This window comes from Sorex araneus, chromosome X (assembly GCF_027595985.1).
Source record: "Sorex araneus isolate mSorAra2 chromosome X, mSorAra2.pri, whole genome shotgun sequence".
Classification (NCBI taxonomy): Eukaryota; Metazoa; Chordata; class Mammalia; order Eulipotyphla; family Soricidae; genus Sorex; species Sorex araneus.
In genome coordinates, this window is record NC_073313.1 from 311,929,321 (window position 1) to 311,948,943 (window position 19,623).

Genomic DNA, 19,623 nt, shown 5'->3' on the forward strand with positions numbered 1-19,623 from the left:
TGCAATAGAGGTACTGCGTGGCCTTCATGTTCGGTCTATAGTCTGCTTTCAGCTCGCATCTTCCAACCCAAATAGGTCCTCCCAATATTAGGGAGAAATGCTTTGCTGTAGTCATTGCCAGGGACCCAAGTTTCTAAGGAATCAGAAAAGTCCCAACTCTAATTTCTCCTTCAGGGGGCTGGAGACATAGTACAGCATGTAGGGCACTTGCCTTGCATAGAATTTGGATTCTATCCCCAGCACTTCATATAGATCCCCCAACCCTTTCCAGGAGAGATTCCTGAGTGCTGAGTCAGGAGGAAGCACAGAGTGTATAACACCAAAACAAACAAATCATAGTAATTTCTCTCTCACAAAGTTTCTCTCTGTGAATGAAAATGACACATTCATGACTTAATTATGTCAATGCTTTAAATCACTCTCTCTTTCTATCTGTGTCTCTCCCCTCAATACAGGATGAAGTACAAAAGATTCCACTCAACGAAAGAAATAATGTGTCATAAAGGTAAAACGAGGACCAGAGATGCAGTTTTCCACAGGAGACTGTTCTGAATCTCAGCACTTATCCCAGCCAACAAACAGAAAATTCATGAACCCCGTGATGCAGACCCTGGGTTCTATCAATTACATTGTTGGCTCCTCACCTCAGCTCAATGAGAAACATGATATTTTGATACTATTTACACACTCTCCCCATTAACCCTTGCAAATGATATGTTCAAGTCTAAATGCTCAGTTCTTCAGAATGTAACCTTCTCTGGAAAGAGGATGCTTGCAGATGTGATCAATTAAGAGACAAGTGCGGTCTCTGAACAAAAATATAAATGAAAAAGAAGTGGGAGCTGGAAGACAGAACAGCAAGAGTGCCTGATTAGCACATGGACTTAACACATGACCTACCGACACTGCTGAGTGTGGACTGGAGGCTCCCCAGTACCTCTGGAGAGGTCCCAGGTAATCCCCAGCACTGCAGAACCCTAGAAGCACGATGTAAAGTATGAGATGATGGTGGGAGTTGGGTTCTGGAGGTTCTCGGCTGCTGGGGCTGGCTCCGTTGGCGTGGGGAGAACTCACCTGCCCCCTCCATGTTGCCACAAACGAAAAAGCCTGACACGAGTTCTGGAGGCATAGCTGTCACGTATCGCTCTGTGCTCTCTCCTCAAGAGCCTCTTACTTGAGAACCATCAATGGTGTGAAGGGCAGCCTTTGGGACTCCTGAGCACTCCTCAGGCACCCTGATTTGAGAAGAAACAAAGCGAAACTGTCTATCATCAGGGCAGATCTAATCCAATATGACTTGTCAAACAGCAACACTGGACTCGAGTTCACAGAGGCAAAGCGACATGGGGAGAAGACTTGTGCAGGCAGAGCACTGGACTGATTTTCCTAAAAACCGAGGAACACCCATATTTGCGTATCCGCCCTCCAGAAACGAGAAACAGGAGGATCATTCCTCCAAGGTTCAGTGGAAATGTGACTCTGCTGTCACATGGAACCAGAACTGTGAAAACATTCTGGACAAGCCGACCCAGTCCTGGTCAAACAGAGCACTTAAACCGCTCTCTGTCTACCATGATCATGACTCAGGGAAGAACCAGGGCCTTATGCTGGGCTGACAAGGAGCATCACCACTTGAGCCCGAACTTTAAGGATAGTAAAATTTCTGGACTTTGCTTATTATTATTATTATTATTATTTTCTGATGAGTTTCTCAACTGTCACCGTAGACTGGCAATATCCACTAATCACCTGGACCCAGCTATACCTGAAACCATTTCTTTTTAGTAATATACTCCTCAAATTTCTTTTTTCTCTTTGTCACTGCATCTTTTCCACTTGTGAACAGTTACTGTATACTGTATTACTGTTGTTCATCCATTTATTCGAGCGGGTGCCAGTAATGTCTTCATTCATCGCAGCCCGGAGGTTTTAGCAGCCTCTCCTTACTCGTCTTTCCCAACAATTGGAGGCTCTTTCAGGGTCAGGGGAATAAGACTGTTCTAGTTACTGTATTTGGCATATCAAATGCACCACGGGAAGCTTGCCAGGCTCTGCCTTGCAGGTGGGATACTCTGGTAGATTGCTGGGCTCTCCGAGAGGCATATACATATATTTCCCTCTATGATTTTATGGAAACTGGGTAGGGAATGTCTTATGATGTGTTGCATTGTGGCTCCACGGTCCAGGAATATGTTCATTCATGAGTGAGGCCCGTGCGTGTGGAAAGTGGCCTGGAGTGTGGCGGTGGTTGGGTAGTGAAGGTCAGCTGCAGGGGCTGGGTCTCTTGGGCCGGGGAGGACTCTCACTCGCTCCCCTCTGGGGCACCTGAGTGGAAACAGCCTCTGGCGCAGAGTTCGTTGGCATATGGGAGCATCAATTTATGCTCCCTTCCAGGAGAAGCAGCCGTGAGTTCTGGATGGTGACCGATGAGGAGATCATCTGGCGCCAGCAGGAGGTGGCTTATGGTGTGACCCCTGGGATGCCTGGAGACTGGTGGAAGCAGGCAGAGGATCTCTGCTCCCAGGTCCTGTTGAACCCAGAGTTCAAGGTCACAAAGTTCTGTATTACCTGGGTTCTACGGGACTTCGCTCATGTGTGAGGCTCTGCTCAAGTGTGTGCATAATAGCCTGGAGTATGACAGTGACTAGGTAATGGAGGTTGGCTGCCAAGGCTGGGTCCCTTGGGGTGGGGAGGGCTCTCACCTGCCCCTCAACTGTGTACAATAGTCTATATTGTCACCAACGCTTCATACTACCGTCTGTCCTACGAGCTGTTTTTCCAGTTCTATAGGGGAAAAACCCTAAGCTGCAGGAAGTGTGTGCTGCTGATTCATCAAACAAAATAACCCTTGAGCAATGTTGTCAAAATAATGTAATAGTGTCTTGAAATGGCTCCTTGTGGTTTCCCTGGTTGGATAGTTAGGTTGGCATCTCTGTATGCTGGGTGGTTTACTTAGCTGGCCCAGGAAGAAAAAGGGAGGGATGGACAAAGCTCAAGAGCTTTTGAAAGAGCACCTTCAGATTTCCGAGTGCCTCCCAAAGGAGTTCTACAGCCATCCCTGGGTAGCATCTCCCACGAGTGCAGAAGACCAGACCAGCGAATAGAGTCTTCCCACGAATCACCTGCCCAGCCTGTTAAGAGTTAACCATACTATCTTAACAGATTCGGAGCCCCCGATTATAGTGGGAGGAAAATGAGATCACTGCATTTTTATAATCACTGTATCACTGTCTTCCTGTTGTTCAACAGTTTCCTCAAACGGGCACCAGTAACGTCTCCATTGTGAGACTTGTTGTTACTGTTTTTGGCATATCGAACACGCCATGGGTAGCTTGCCAGGCTCTGCCATGCGGGTGAGATACTCTCAGTAGCTTGCCAGGCTCTCCAAGAGAAGCAGAGGAATCAAACCCGGGTTGGCCGGCCCAGCCGTGTGCAAGGCAAACACCCTACCCGCTATGCTATTGCTCCAGCCCACATTTTTATAAAGACTTTCTTATTTCAGTATTTTTATTCTGTGCCTTTGGTTCAATTTTAGTATGACTTACTTACCCTATGTTTAGTTCTGTTCATAAAAAATAAAACAACCACTTTTTTTTTTTTTGCCTAACTCAGAAAATCAGTTTCTGTTCTTGTTGCTTTTAGCTTTGATTTTGTGGCCACACCTGGTCGTGCTCAAAGATTATTTCCGACTCTGTATTCAGAGATCACTCCTGGTAGTGCTCAAGGGACCATATATGGTGCCGGGGAACATACTGGGGTCATCTGTATGAAAGGCAAGTGCCTTATTATATTATCTATCTTTCTGACACAGTCATTTGGTGTGGGAAAAGGAGAGGAGGAGCCAAAAGATAGAACTTTTTTATATTTTTAAAAACTTTAAAATTATATAATGTTGTTTACAATAGTTTATTACATTCAATATTCCAACACCAATTCCAACACCATTATTTGAATTTTCCCACCTTCCCCACCCCAAGTCTGTCCCAAAGGCAGACTCAAAAATATTTATTTTTATTGATTGTTATAAATAATCCTCTAAAAATAATTTGAAAAATTTCCCTTAGAGAAAGTGTGTGAAGATTGTTGTATCTCAACTAGGAGACATTAAGCTCTTATATGAAATACATAGATAAACCTAAACTTGTAGAACTTAGGCTCATATTTAATTTCTACAAACTTCTGTGCGTATTCAAACTGCCAGTTTGTTGCAAAGAATTTTCTGTAGGGACTTGAATTTTGGAAAATGTCTTGCGGTACTCTTAGTGCAAAAAACAAATCCATCTGACTCAGTGAGTCTAAGCAGTACAGGCCACTGAAATGGACTTCGTTTCAGTGTTAGCTCAGCTGACCACAGTCCCTTGGCACTCAGGAGGCCTGGGGCACTTTAGGGATTCAGAATATTTTGATTTGAGAAAGGTAAGAGTATTACTCCTTCTGAATATTTCAATCTGTTATTTACTTGTTCATTTATTTATTTTTGCTATTTTATGGAATCCATGAGACAGACCCATAAAAAGCTCTTCATGATTAGATTCCAGTCGTACAGTGTTCCAGCACCCATCCCTCCACCAGTGTCTATTTCCCAGAACCAATGCCCCCAGACTGGAGCAATAGCACAGTGGGTAGGGCATTTGCCTTGCATGCAGCTGACCCGGGTTAGATTCCTCTGTTCCTCTCAGAGAGCCAGTCAAGCTACCATGAGTATCCTGCCCACACAACAGAGCCTGGCAAGATCCCCATGGTGTCTTCGATATGCCAAAAATAGTAACAACAAGTCTGACAATGGAGACATTACTGGTGCCCACTCGAGCAAATCGATGAACAATGGGATGCAGTGATACAGTGTCCCCAGGTTCCCTTTTCATCACTCCCTCACCCCCTCTCTCCTTTTGGGCATTGTGGTTTGCAATATTGATACTGAAATGTTATCAAGAATATCCCTTTACCTATTTTTAACACTCAGGTCTTGTACAGTGTGATCATTCCCTGGTACTATTGCCATACTGGTCTCTTCTTTATCTTATGTACCCTAAGCCCCCAGCAAACTTGTGGTTCCAACCATTGACCAGTCCTCCTAACCCCTGTTTTCCCTGGATATGGATGCTAGTCTTCTATTGTTGGAATGGAGCATTTGCCTTGCACGTGGCTGATCCTAGTTCAATTCCTCCATCCTCTCTGAGAGCCCGGCAAGCTACCGAGAGTATCCCCCTGACATGGCAGAACCTGGCTAACTACCTGTGTATATTGGATATGCCAAAAACAGTAACAAGAAGTCTCACAACGGAGACATTACTGGTGCCGACTCGAGAAAATTGATGAACAACAGGATGACAGTGCTACAGTGCTACTGTATATTATTTTTAATTACCACAAATGAATGCAGTCACTCTATATCTGTCCCTCTCCTTTTGACTCATTTCACTTAGCAAGATACACTCCATATCCACTCACTTAAAGTCAAATTTCATGACTTCATTTTTCTAACAGCTGAGTAGTACCCCATTACGTAGATGTTCCATAGTTTCATTGATCCATTCATCTGTTCCTGGGCACTCACATTGTGAATAGTGCTGCAATGAGCATAGGAATGCAGAGAGTGTTTCGGTGTATGCTTCTGGGCCCCAGGGTATATTGCCAGGGTATTGCTGGGTCAAATGGGAGCTCAATTTCTAGTTTTTAGAGAAAGATCCATATTGTTTTCCAAAAAGGCTGGACCAGTTGGCATTCCTTCCCACCAACAGTGAAGGAGAGTCCCTTTCACCACACATCCACACCAACACCGGTTGCTTTTGTTCTTTTGGGTGTGTACCAGTCTCTGTGGTATGAGATGAGATCATTGTTGTTTTAATCTGCCTCTCCCTGGTGATTAGTGGTGAGAGTAATTTTTTCATGTGCTTTTTTGGCCCTTTTGAATTTCTTCTTTGAGAAATGTTTCTGAAATTCGATTTCATCATCCCATTTTCTGATGGGTCAATATGTTTTTTAAGGCACCACTATTTAACGAAGTATTCACAGCTGAGTTTCAGGTACACCATATTCCACTCCCAATCCCATCAGCAACGTCAGCTTCCCTTCCTCACTCTCCCCACTCTCCCTTCGACATCCCAACCTGCCTCCTTGAGAGGGACATTTTTAATTTAGTCGCTATAGTCTAAATCTTTTGTTTTTAGGGAATTTTGATTTGCTTTGTTTTTGTCCAAATCTCTGCACCACAAAGGACTCTGCTGGTGGTCGGTTTCTGTTACCTCTCTGTCTGCCGCTTCTTCCTTCGGCCTTCAATAACCCCCATCAAAGCTCTCCTGCCCAGGGCCTCTGAGTAGACACCACCTACGGGCCAGCAGGCTGCTTGCTCCTGTTGGAAGCTGAAGGTTCTGGTTTTTGGGTGAGGGGACTGAAAGTGAGGGCGGGTGCTCCCGGGCCACACTGCAAAAGAGCGAGCGGGGGTCTGGCAGAGGCAGGCAGGGGAGTTTGAGGCTGTTGTGGTATGAGGACAGTGACTGGACCTTGAGTACCGGTGAGTGCAGTAGATACCGAGCCGAGGAAGCCTTGATGAGACCAGAGGGCCTGGAAGCAGCAGGACCGGTAAGGCCACTAGAGGTCAGAGGTCAGGAGGGATAACAGCAAGTCTAGGCCTGAGGTTCTGAGCGGGGTGGGCCTGGGGGAAAGGGAGAGTGCTATAAACAATGTTGGAGAAATGGAAGGGGGGTGATACGTTGTGAAGCTCTAGGGTGTGGTGTGTTGATATTTTAAGCTTAAACTAGTGTGAGGGATGATACCAGAATGCACTGTAGCACTGTAGCACTGTCATCCTGTTAATCGATTTGCTCGAGTGGGCACCCATAACGTCTCCATTGTGAGACTTGTTGCTGTTTTTGGCATATCAAATATGCCACAGGGAGCTTGCCAGGCTCTGCCGTGCAGGCGGGAATCTCTCAGTAGCTTGCCGTGTTAGAGTGCAGAGTCGACCACCCCTCAAGGACAGAGAACAGAGTTGATAATGCAAATCACATAGTTTATTGCTATGTGTTTATTGCTTCCAGCTAGCTGGGGTCCAAGTGTCCGCCCGATGCAGCGGGCTTCAACAAGGATCTCAAACACTAGGTTCATAAAGTTCTTATACTTTCATTTTGGCAAGTAAGCATTACTCAGCAATCTCTGTTACCTAGAGTACACATGCATTTTGTTGTTTTTTGTTTTGGCCTGCAACATCCAGCCCGCCTCCCTAACAGTTACATTCCAGAGATCTAATCTTATTCTGGGGATGTAATCTTTGACAAGAGCATCTGGTTTTTCTGCTTTTCTTGTTCCTGGAAGAGGCCTAAGTCACTCACAGCCTGTCATGGCTGTTCTCCGGCTAAGTGGGTCCTAACAGCGGGGTTCTCCGAGAGGGATGGAGGAATCAAAACTGGGTATGCTGCGTGCAAGGCAAATGCCCTACCTGCTGTGCTATCACTCCAGTAAGTTGTTTGGGTACTGATGTAGAATTTCCCATATTTCCTGAGGGCCAGCAATAACCTATGAAAAAGGATGATTCCTTGGCAAAACTTTTTCTCCTGATAATTTCTCCCAGGGGGTTTGTCCCCTTCTGCCTGAACTGCTGTGGTTCTAGAGGACATGACCACAAGTGTATGCCGGCCCATCTTGGGTCAGAAAATCATAAGTGAGGGCGTCTCCATCAGTGATCTGTCCAATACCCCAGGCAGGACCCAGGGATGGGTCCTGGCTGAGCATCCACAGGGCACGAGTTGTGTGTGGAGCCGTGTCTAGAGGGCCTTGGGTTTCTAAGAAACCTTGCTACTTTGAGAAGAGAAGTGAGAAAATTCTGCCTTTCTTAGCTTGCTGCATATTCCATTGTTTCCTGCTGGCTTGCCCTCTTCTTCAAATTGCTTACCTGCCTTTTACACTTTTTTTTTTCTTCTTTCTGTCTCACTTTGCCTAGAGCTGAGCCTGCTGACTGCCTCTATTAGCATTTGAATTGACCTCTAGCCGATCTTCTGCTTAGACTGAGACTGGGTGGGCAAAGGATTTTCTGCCTAGGATTTGATCTCTTGCCCAAAGTTTCCCATAACCTTCTCACTAGTGGACTTTCCTCCCGTTCCTCCCACGGTGACTGGTGACTCGAGACAGACAAAAGAGGGGTGCCTTTTTGCAGAGACGACTTAGGTGCTTGCCTGGCCAGTGGAGAACTTAGCCTTACTGGTTCAGCGTCGTGACTTGCTATAAACAAGCAATTGCTATTGCTACTCCTTCTCACCGGAATACAAAAATAAAAATATAGCGACAGCACAACGGGTAGGGTGTTTGCCTTGCACGCGGCCGACCCAGGTTCGGTTCCTGCGCCCCTCTCCGAGAGACTGGCAAGCTATTGAGAGTATCCCGCCCGTACGGCAGAGCCTGGCAAGCTCAGTGGCATATTTGATATTCCAAAAACAGTAACAGTCTCACAATGGAGACGACACTGGTGCCCACTTGAGCAAATTGATGAGCAGTGGGATGACAGTGACAGTGATACAGTGATCTTCTAAGATTGGAGAGATAACTCAAGGGCTGACAAGAGGCCACTTGGTCTATTCCTAGGACCACATGCTCACCTTGCAAGTGCCAAGAAGACAACCCCCTCCCCAACAAACACCAAGCTGGGAGCATCCTCTGGGTATCAAAAATTGTGGCCTCAAAGCTAAATCACATTCATTATATGAGCATAACATAATTTTAATAAAAAGTTCAAATAATATATTAACAACTATTTATTATCATACAAGTTTTATTTATCAAAGCAACGACATATGGGCAGATAATGACTTACAACTCCTCATCATGGCCTTAACTTCTCCTTTGAACTACCTATTTTTTTTCCTGCCCCCCACCCATCCCCCTGAACTACCTATTTTTTAAAAATTTTCATTTTATTTATATCTAAATTTGAAAATAGCATATGATTGATGGTTTTTCATATTACAGCTTTCCCAGGCATTCAGTATTCTAAGCCCAATCCCACCACCACTGTGACCTTCCCCCACCACAACCCCCAATTTCCCACCCATCGCCTGTTGGATATTAACCCAAAATGTTTTAGGCTTCATAAACCCCATTTATTCCTCCCAGAGAAGCTTACCATGCTCTTGCTAGCATCTCTAATTTAAAGTTTATCTTTAACCTTTCCTCTGTGTTTTACCTCTAATTGTCACAGATCCCTAAGCCAGTCTTGATTATTTATATGCCAAAACTTTCTGGTAATTCTGGACTCTGTAGAGCTTTATATTTGAAGAGCTGTATATTTGTACCTGCTTTTCTATTTCCCTATAGCCTTTTTATATTTTATTTTGAGGAAATGTTCTTTGATTAAACACAGAAAGACTGTTAGTGCTATTTTCCTAACATGAGGCCTGGGGAGGATGGGACGTGGCTCTTGGCCAACCCGCTAAAGGCACACTCATCGTACAGCACTCACCTTGCATTGAGAGATCACAGCCCACCCTTAGATTGAGAACTCACAACCACCCAAGCCAGTCCCCTTAGTAGGCACAAACAAATTGACTTCGGTTGCTTGTTACAACACAAAAGCAAACGGAACTCTGCAAAACTGATCTATAAAAGTGAGTTTGTCATAATTGTTCCATCTCATAATGGTATTACTAAAGCAACTGACTGAAGGTCGAACGGGTTTGTGCTAGTTGAGCCTTGCGCTGTTTTCGCTTATTGAGTTTGGTGGGCTTCTACACAGTTTTGTTTTTTAAAGCTTAGATAGTTTGGTTTCCTTTTCAATATTTATTTATTTATTTATGTATTTATGTATTTAGGTTATGGGGTTGGGCTGCACCTGGCTCTGCACATGGGCTGTTCCTGGAGGAACCCCTGGGAGACTGCAGGGAACCAAACACAGTGCTGGGGGTATAGACCAGGGTGGCTGTAGGTAAGGTCTGCTTGGCTTTGTACTATCTTCCCCGCCCCAGCTGCTGCCTCTGAAAGACTGCTTTCCCCCAGACACCTGTTCAGCTGCAGATAGGTAAGGAGGGGTGCCATTCTCTTAGATTGCCCAGCTGGCACTGCAGGGTGAAGATGGGCTGCTGGTGCATCAGGGCAGTTTACTTTGGCCCTTTTCAGAATCCTGGAAGGCTCACACATTCAGGCCTAGCTGCTCACCAAAAGAGCTCACGCAGCCACCAGTTTTCCATTGTGAGGATGGGCTGCATCCTTATGCATGTGAGTCTATAGCCTGGCTCTCTTGCACCAGAGGTAAGGACTTTATTTAACTTTTTGTTGTTGTTGTTGTTGTTGCTTTTTGGGTCACACCCGGTGATGCACAGGGGTTATTCCTGGCTCTGCACTCAGGAATTACCCCTGGCGGTGCTCAGGGGACCATATGGGATGCTGGGAATCGAACCCGGGTCGGCCGCATGCAAGGCAAATGCCCTACCTGCTGTGCTATCACTCCAGCCCCAAGGACTTTATTTAACTTTTGTCTTTCGTTCACACCCTGCAATACTCAGGGGTTATTCCTGGCTTCACAATGAGGAATTACTCCTGGCCGTGGTTTGGGGACCTTATGGGATGTCTGGGATCGAAGTGGATTGGCTTTGTGCAAGGTAAACACCCTACCCACCGTGCTTTCACTATGGCCCAGATAAAAGCTTTAAAAATGCTTGTTATTTTTACTGCTGAAACATTGCTGTGTACATTACATAGGCTTCTAGTGTTCATCACTACCAACACTTCTTGTTTTTTTTTTTTCTTTTTGGGTCATACATGGCAATGCACAGGGGTTACTCCTGGCTCTGCACTCAGGAATTACCCCTGGCAGTGCTCAGGGACTATATGGGATGCTGGGATTCGAACCCAGGTTGGCCGTGTGTAAGGCAAATGCCCTACCCACTGTGCTATCACTCCAACCCCTTTTTTATTTTGTTTTTGTTTTTTTTAATTTGTTTGGTTTTGCTACTATCAACATTTCTTTATATGGCCTTGTATTCATTACTAAAAGTCAGGGCTGGAGAGACAGTGCAAGGACCCTGCCTTGCATACATCCAACTTGGTTTTGATCTCTGAACCCTCAGAAACTCTTTCAAGGCTGCAGGAGGCTGGCCAGGCCCCATGACTGCACAGCCATCTCGCTTTCTCTGGTTGTCTCATACTTTCTCTTCCCTTTCACCTGACGTCCTGGGCCTCCACCGGAGGGACCACATCTCCCTTTCAGTGATGACACTGGTAGGACCTTGGATGTAGCTGGCTCATCCCCTGCAGCACCCCACCCCATTGAGTCCTTTTCCCTCTCCCAACAACCTGAGAGATCTTTGTCTCTCAGTGCTGTCTCCTCATTTCCTTCAGAGTCTCCATTTCCTCCGCACCCTGCTCTAGTTTTCTTTCTCAGGGTAGTTGGTAAACTGGGCTGACAGATGCCTCCAGGTATACAAAGTAGACTTCTCCATGTTCTCCTGGGCTTGTGGGAGTTTGGGCAAAGCCCTGTGCACTTCAAGAGAAACAGTGACCATTTCCTTAAAGTTAGAAATCCCTCAGGCTGGGGCCCTCATGAAACAAGCTTTCTTTCCCTGATGACACCTAGCTAATGGCTCAGCAGATATCCAGACTCTTTGTCGTGAGTCTTTGTCATGTAAGAGGATTCTTCTCTCCCACTCTCCAACCCTCACCCATGTCTTAAGTCAAAAAACTTCAATCTGTCTCATGTACCTTAGACTCCCCACCCATGTAAATCCCCAATATTTATATCATTAAATTTGGTCGATTTTCATACTAATCCCTTCAATGTGCATTTGTTTGGTCTGTCAGCCAGAGAAGAAGCCAGCCTAGGGGAATTTTTTTCCACTCGTCCCTATAATTCAATTATTTTAACATGTCCTCTGAATGGAAAAACAGGTCTCCTGAGGGCGAAGGATGGAGAGAGTATTGTGACAAATCTTGTTTCACCTTACCAGAGGTCAGGCTGGGGAACACATGGAATGAAAGGACAGAGATCTTCCATCCTGTGCCCATGAAGTGGTTTCCAGACTGTGCAACAGCGTCACCAGGAAGCTGGGCAAAGCCCCAATGGTTGGGCGGAGCTTCTGATTCAGTGAGTTTTCGGTGCGCTCCTCAGATCTGCACCACTAACAAGATCTACACATAGCCAATGTAGTGATCCCATTTAAAGAAATGGTGGACAATGGGGAGGCCAAAAGTAAGCTGAATCCTGGGATGTTGAGCCTGTCCGTTAATGAATGACTTACTGGTAGCAACGCACTGCAGCTTCCCTTTATGTTTCAGATTTTCTATGTTCACTTCTGTTTGCCAAGAACCAAGGGACCTGAGACAGACCTCATATCCACATGCAAACCCATCCCTTAGCCTTTGCACATTCCCTGACACTTGGCAGAAGACAAGTGTTTGCATTCAGGACAAGAAAGGTTTACAAACCAGAATTGCTGCAGAAGCCAGAGCTGTCGCTTTTTAGGTCAGTTCACCAGTGCCAATCATCAAAATTGACACTTGGGCTGGTAGTGAAAAGGGTGAGATACCTATACTAGGGAAACTGGAGTATGGTAAGAGTAAGCAGACCTGACTTTTGCCCGAAAGAGAGACCGGTCTTTATTAGGCTCACCCTTAAACACCCTTGACTTCTGGATAAAATCCCCATCCTCATTCATCAGCCTTTTTGCTATACAAACTTTCAAAGAGATGTTATTTAGAACAAGGTAAAGGGCTCAAGGGAAAATGCCCCTATACCTCAGTTCTTGTGGTGCTCAGGGGACAATAGTAGTGCTTAGGATAGAACCAGAGTCAGCCTCATGCAAGGAAAACACCTACAACGATCTCTTCAGCCCTTGTGGAGGTTCTTTCCTTGCTGGTTCTAATTTCTGATAGCTCCAAGAATTCCTTGGTCTTTTAGATATATATTACTCCAGTGTCTGCTTCCGTCTTCCCACAGCATTGTCTTCTGTGTCTTACATGGCCAACTTTTTAATTTTAATGAATCCCGTGAGATAGAGTTACAAATTTACAAACTTCTGTGATTATGCTTCAATCATACAATTTTCAAGTACTCATCATTTCACCAGTGCCTGCTTTCCACCAATGTTCGTGTATCCCTCCTGCCACCTCACCCTTTCCCACCCCCTGCTTCTGTGGTAGGCACATTCCCTCTTATTCTCTCTCATCTTTTGGGTGTTATGGTTTGCAATAAATGTACTAAGCAACCTGGCCATCTTCCGAGAAGGACACCAGACTTAGTGAATGAGGTGCCCACTATATTCCAGTGTGACCTCATCTTAACTGTCTCCACGTGCCATGACCCTGTTTCCAAATATGGTCACACACTGAAATACCGGGGCAAGAACTTCAGTACTGAAAAGGGTCAGAACACATAATCCTACCCATAAGAGATGGGAAAAATGCTTAAATTTGTTAATTGACTGAGGTTAAAATAACAGATCTTGTCCTGGATTACATGAGTGGATCCAGTTGGATCTAAGGATTTTTTAGAAGTAGAAGAAAGAAGCAAAAAAGTAGGTTAGAGGGATGCAATGTGAGTAAAGGACTCACATTATTGACTTTGAAGAACAAAGAATGGTGTTGTCCATAGGGCCTCTAGAAGGAAGCATCTCTGTCCAAATCTTAACTCGAACAAGTGGTGGCTCTGCTGGGCTTATGGAGATAAATTTGTGTTGTTTTAGGCTATGATATTGCAGTAATTTTGACCAGATGTAATTAAGAACAACAGAGCCATCAGGTACAATTAAGGCAACGTAGATTTGTTCTAGGTTATTTCCTTCACTGTCTTGCATACAACAAATTAATTATCTTCCCATAACCATTATTGGTCCTGTCTAATCCACAATTGTATGTTTATCATTGTTTGAATCTCATTAAGAAGGGAGCTTGCTGAGGAAGACTTTCCTCTTTATCATATTTTGATTTCTGCATTTCACGGTACCAGTCCAGGTGACTAGAATTATGGTGCCATTTGGAATTAGGCTTTGCTTTTCTTTTCAGTTTTCTTTTGTTGATACAAGAGAGGAGTATTTGCTTGTTTAATGTCTTAATAGCTTTATAACGCCATGTTATAAAGCTCTAACAAGAGCTCAGCTGTGGTACATCATACATTCTTCAGAGAATGCAGCTGAAGATTTCAGGTCCAAACAGGGACAAAAGAGTGGAGACGGTATGCCGGAGAAAATGAAAATTAACCACCCTCTATGGATCATATTCACTCATTGATTAACTTAAACTTACCTCTTCAGCCCTGCACAAACATCAAGATTATATGCCTAGGAAACCAACTTCAATGCCGCATGCTGCATATCTGCATGTGAAGATAGAGGAGTCAAAATGAAGATCATAAGCATAAAACCCAAGAATGGATTTAGATACAAAATGAATCATTTTGATGCACTAAGTCATAAGAACATTCCTTTCCTATACATATATACTGACAAAATAAAGTTTGTTGTTATTTCATATAACACACAGTCTGGATGCTAGGTATTATTCTCTGCTTCATCACCAAGCTAATTCTTTTTTTGGAGGGGGTCACACCCAGTGATGCAAGGGGTTACTCCTGGCTCATGCACTCAGAAATTACTCCTGGCAGTACACAGGGGACTATATTGGATGCTTAGAATCGAACCCGGGTCGGCCTCCTGCAACGCAAACGCCCTACCTGCTGTGCTATCACTCCAGCCCCACCAAGTTAATTCTTATCCTTTCATCTTCCTTCCTCAGCCACGGATCACCAGAGATGGGAAACTTCTTCATGCAAGACCACCAGAAGGCTAGAAGTTTCTTTTTACTTTTTTTGTTTTATATAATAGAATATAAAGGAGATGCTCTTTTGTGTGTTGAACTTAATGGTGCAGATCCATGACAAACTGTAAGAGGTTGGGGAAGTGACTGATGTTTCTAGCATCTACATTAGAAGGTGGATCCTAATCAGCAATAGAGAAGGAGCAGAGGAGAAACTTCTGGATTAACTATAGTGTCAGGGATATAAACCAAAGAAGCAGAAGTGAGGGAATACCCCAAACTCTATGGTTCCACACAGTCTTGACTTAGAAATAAATATTCAGTACTGCTGTTCTTTGTATAAATGGTTAATGCAGAGTAAGTCCAGGATCAAAATCCATGGTGATTTCAGTTTGTTCCTTCTGTCAGTTGAGAATGACAGTATTTCACAGAGAAACATAGATATAAATAAACAACTGTATCAGTATTACGAGGTCCACAGATGAAAGCTCCGACAAGCACTGAAAATACTTAAAAAAAACCTTTGTCTCTGACACTTTTCTGATTTTATTCCAAGTTATGTTTTCATACTTTATTAAATCCACTTCCATTTTTTATTAATGACTTCTGACATGGCAATAGTTTATATTTTCCAGAAATTCTGCTGAACTTCTTCTTTGGTCAAACTGTTGATGTGCGTGGAGTTCCCTAGGCTAATGTTTATGACAAAATATGATAAAAGATAAGCTCTATTATTTTCTTTCAATTAAAAATATGTAATTTATTTTATTTATAATTGTGTTACGTAATTGATTTGTAATTGTTTTATTGCTTGAAAGAGGAGAGACTGAACATCAATTTCCCTATGTGTACATTCTTGACATGTAATATTTATAAACCCTCACAACAGACCTTTTTATGTGTGTCAGGCATGTGGACGTGTCACAAAAATGTCAATAAGTTGTTAATGTAAGGAGTATAAAGAGTATGTGATATATATAACATATCCATACAGATTGTACAGTACTCATTGTTTGGCATTTGTGCACAGCACTTTGTGTACCGTGTATAAAAAAATCCCTCTGTCTTGAGTGCCTCTGTGCGTAAGTGTGAATACTCTATTGTAGGGTGAAGAAACTCATTCTCAGAACCTCTTAAATAATTTACTAATGTAAGGAAGAGCCCAGATTCAGATACAAGTTTCTCCAATATCTTTCACCATATTCTCTCACTCACAGATGGTGTGGATCACTCAGTGTGACAGCTCTGTCATATTCGATTATAGAGATCTAGACTTATTCGGAACACTTAGTCGTGAGGTAAAAGGTGAGTAAATTAGTTTCCTAGAGCTACTGAAATAAAGCCAAAGAAATTTGAGTTACTCAAAACAACATAAATATGTTCTCTCAATTCTGGACTGAGATGTGGTAAAAACAAGGTGTTGGTTAGTTGGATCATTCTGGATGCTCCAAAGGAACGCCTTTTTTTTTGTAATTTATTTTATTGAATCACCATGTGGAAAGTTACAAAGTTCTCAGGCTTATGTCTCAGTCATACAATGTTCAAACACCCGTCCTTTCACCAGTGCCCATATTCCACCACCAAAAAAAGAAAAAAAAAACCAGTATACCTCCCACCCCCCAACCCCCCCCAACATAACTGATAAATTTCACTTCCTTTTATCTTTCCCTTGACTACATTACATATTTCAACACAAAACTCACTATTGTTGTTGGAGTTTCAACATGGAATTCACTATTCTTGTTGGAATTTATCCCCCAAGAATACGGCCCTATTGACAGGGAAACATTTGATAATTAGTTTTCCACTGATGAGAATGAAGAGATATAAAGTCGCGCGGCTGTGGTAGCGGCCAAGCGGTTTAGGATTTCTGTTTTAGTAATTAAGTCCAGGGAGATTTAAGTTGGAAATTGAATCATTTCCCTTCCTGGAGCAGCATGGGGCAAAAGCTTAGTTCACAGTCTGGAGCCATGGCTGCAAGCAGTCGCTGGGACCCCAAGTAATATAGCTGGCTCTGGATCCTGGTCGTTCAGCAGCCAAGCGGCTGTGCAAAAGCATGGCCACCCGGGTCGAATCTCGGTGGAGCTCGAGCCGGCACCAGCCCCGGCCCGCAAAGGAACGCCTTTTCAATGTTCTTTCTAGCTTTCATTAATTTTAAAAAACCCTTGGGATTAACTGGCTTGTTGATAATTCACTGCAATCACATCTCTATCTGCACATGGCCTTCTCCTTGCTCAGTGATGTCTGCTCCTGTAGAGGCATTGGTCATTGGACTTAGGGCAAAACATACTCAAGTTCTTAAATATACTAATCACATCTATCAGGGCACCATTTCCAAATAATTACCATACAGCATCATAGCATACCATAACAGCATCTAGGTAGACATGAAATTGTTGGGCTCATTGGGAAGAGGGTGGGACACTGTCCAATCCTGTGTGATGAGAATAATCATAAATGCCAAGAAATGCAAAGTGAAGTCAAAGGACTTCACTATATGAGTTGTCCATAGGAGCAGATAGAAAAGTTAGAAAGAAAAACACTGCTCTAGTATCTTTGAGAAAATGTCTTTAGAATTTCTAAACTCTGAAATCAAAAAGGAAGTAACAATGGTTGAAAATGGTATCCGAGATAATAGCAATAATTTTACAACATATACCTGAAACTAATGCATGCTTATATATCAATTATATCTCAAAATAGGAAACCAAGTAATCAAGCTATGAAAATGAATAGGGAAACTTTAAATGCTTATTGCTTAGACAAAGGTCTGCATAGGCTACACACAATGTGATTCCAACAATATAGCATTGCAGGAAAAGCAAAATGTATGGAAAGTACAACAAAAATAAACACATCAGTTATTAATGAATAGTTTTTAAAATGTGAGTTGGGTGCCAGATAGTTTGGCAGGTAAGATGTTTGCCTTGCATGTGGCCAATAAGGTTTGATCTCGGATACCACATATGGTTCCCAAGCATGGCCTAAGTGATTCCTGAGCACAGAGGCAGAAGTAAGTCCTGTGTACTTCCAGGTATTGTCCAAAGAACAAAACAAACAAAAATATGAGTGAATTTTATGGTATGAGAACTATATTGCAGGATTTTGCTTGTTAGATTTGGCAGCACATCAAGCGTTGCTCAGGTCTTACTCCTGGTTCTGTGCTCAAGGATCACTCTTTTTTTTCTTTGTCATACCCAGCAATGCTTAGGGGTTACACCTGGCTCTGCACTCAGGAATTATTCCTGGTGGTGCTTGGAGGACCACATGGTATGCCAGAGATTGAACCCTAGTAGGCTGCATGCAAGGCAAATGCCCTATTGTTGTACTATTATTCTGGCTCCTCAAGAATCACTCTTTCTTGGTGGGCTCTGAGGAACCATATATGGGGTACCAGAATTGAATCCTGCAATAGCATGCAAGACAACTGATCACATTACTCTCTGGCCCCTATGTCAGTTTTTTTTAAGCCGGAAAAAGAGAGAATGGGAAGAGTGAACAACACAGAGAATGTCTCTGGTCCCCTAACTGTGTTGTGCTGTTTTCTTGCCACCCACTTCTTTGGTGGCAGATGGAAAGCACAAGAGGCATGAGCTGAAGCAGAGTGTTGCCAATTCTCATCATCACAAGTAGTCACAGTATCTCTTGTACAAAAACACTTACACATTACCCTATTTAAGTTTCTCAGACATCTAGGCATGGTTATTATTCTCTCTTACCAGTGACAAAACTGAGTAACAGCTGAGACTGAAACCCAGCTCTTTTCATTCTTAAACCTTGTCTTTATTCAGTGACTTATAGCCTGACAGGTAACGTTCAAGTATGAATAACTATCAAAAAAGCACAGTGAGAACCGGGACGCATTACTGACTGCAGCTCCTAATAAATATGCTTAAATCTAACCCTTGAAAACTGGTATGTTGTCATATGGATGTCAGGATAAGAAATAGACATGCCCTATGACTCAGTCATGCCACTCTAGGAATTTGTCCTACATGTACCAATTGTTTATCTGGGGCTAAAAATTCAGTGGTTATCAGTTTGAACTGACTAATTCAATGTTGGCATATCACATATAGAATCAGCATGAAGCTATTTTTAATTTAGCATTGTTTTTTAATGTGCTGATATAATTCTGTTTCTAAGATGAAGAACTGATTGAAGGAATTACTTGTCTGAACTATCTATGTTTAGCAAGCAGTATTCTTGGATATTGCTAAGAATATACAAGAAACTGGTCATTAATAGCCTTCCTGGAGACATTCTTTTAGCAAACATCATTTTATAGATTTTGATTTAAAAAAACTTTTTTTTTCTTTTTTGGGTCACACCTGGCAATGCACAGGGGTTACTCCTGGCTCTGCACTCAGGAACCACCCCTGGCCATGCTCAGGGGACCATGCTGAGAATTGAACCCAGGTCGGCCGCGTGCAAGGCAAACACCCTACCCACTGTGTTATCGCTCCAGCCCCTTAAAAAAACTTTTTTATTTTATAAGGTAGTTCATAATATTTGGTTAAATTCAATATTCAGACACAATCCCACCACCATTATACTTTCCCACCACCAAATTTGGGATGTTTCCATCCCAAACCCCAATCCCTATCCCAAAGCACAACCGAAATAATATATTTTGTATTGTCCATTATGAAAAACCGCTGAAAATGCTGCAAAAAATATCCATAGAGGAAGTAGTGTGAAGATTGTTCTATTTTGGCAGGGGCCATTAAGACATTCTTTAGGATATCACTAACATGTTAAAGGTTGAGTGATATGAGCTTTTGTATATATATGAAAATATGTATATATGCATATATATATTTCCTTCTATGATTTGTTGCCTACTATTCGAACCCCATCAAATGTGGTACTTATCGAGAATGGGTAGGG